Below are 1,487 nucleotides of genomic sequence, written 5' to 3' on the forward strand. Positions count from 1 at the left end.
ATTTGGGCACAGAGATTGTCAATTTCCCTATAAGGATTTGCTACCTGATTTCCATTTCGTGTTACAAACAGGTATTTGCTTTCTGGAGCTTACACCAGATATCTACATGTACATGTTTTTTTTAATTTTTTCAATGTAACTCTTCTTACTTACTTCTCAATGACTTTCACTGTTTGTTTGTTGCAAACGACCTTTGCTGATGACCTTTGCTGATCCATACCTGTCTTTCATTTTGTGGACAACAGAATGAATGCAAGCAAATGAGATGCTACATTGAATCATGACCGAGCAGAGCTGTAGGAAGCATTCCTTTTAGTTGCAAGGCTTGAAGCCAGTTTCTTATAAAAATGGCAGCTGAGGGTCCCATGCCTCCAGAGATGGAAAAATGAGTGGTGTTTAAATTTAAATTGTCCTGTTCACCTTGGATTACTCTGTTCACCTAGACTCGAGCCCCTGCGAAAATCGTTGGGGCTATCAGTGTTATCAGTGTTAAAAAAGCCGATCGTAGGCTTGCCAGCCGTGGCTACCATGCCTCTGAGCAAGGTGGATGACCACTTGAGCATATGCGGCGAGGTCCTTGGCCTTTTCATCGGTTGTTGAGATGGACAAAAAGCTTAGAAAGTAGAAGACCTAGGACAGGGGGTCCTCTACCTCTTTTAATTTAGCTTGAGATGAGCTAGTGGATGAACCACCCTCCAGCTCTGCTATCTTGAGCTTTAGGGCGGCGTTATCCAGCATGAGCTCTTTGATTTCTACAAAGAAGCCGGATTTGATCCTCTCCACCACTTTTCCTGAGACGGGTGGAAAGGACGGAGAGACAATGACCGGAGCTGGTGTCTCTCCAGAGCCAAGGGGAGGAATAAGAGAGGCACCGCTTGCCAGAGACTAGTGAGTCTTCCTCAGCTCTGACATAGAGGAGGTATGTGTCTGACGACCACCTTCCCATGAACTTGATGATGTGAGCTGGCACCCCAGCTGCTGCTGCTGCTGCCAAGTGTGTGGATTTTAAGAAGTCACATTCAGTATACTTCTGTATATTATCAGTGATAAATGTTGTTATAACAACACATCTGTATAAACATTGATTGAAAATGAAAACTACATACTCTTGGTCTCCTGATTTTTATATTCCATTAAGCCTCTGGTAGAGCCCCTCGCTTCCTTCCCTGACTGGCCTCGGTTCCATTGTAGTTTAGGTCCTACCAAATTAATATCTGCTACTTCTACCATAAAGCAATTACTAGTTATTACGTTCTATACCACCAAATACCCAATGGCCATCGGCATATCTCCCTCTGTTGTACTTTCTTTTACTGAATTTTGATTCGTCAATTTTAATTACTAAACCTGGTCCAACTATGACTATAGGATTACTCCCATCCACCCATCCAGTTCAGTGCCTCTATGTGTTGGTTTATATTTGTATAATACTGTTGTCATAATGCTCTTACGAGTCACATGACATTAATTAAAATGAAATTGAATTG

Source organism: Amphimedon queenslandica, unplaced genomic scaffold (assembly GCF_000090795.2).
Source record: "Amphimedon queenslandica unplaced genomic scaffold, v1.1 AMPQUscaffold_11606, whole genome shotgun sequence".
Lineage (NCBI taxonomy): Eukaryota > Metazoa > Porifera > Demospongiae > Haplosclerida > Niphatidae > Amphimedon > Amphimedon queenslandica.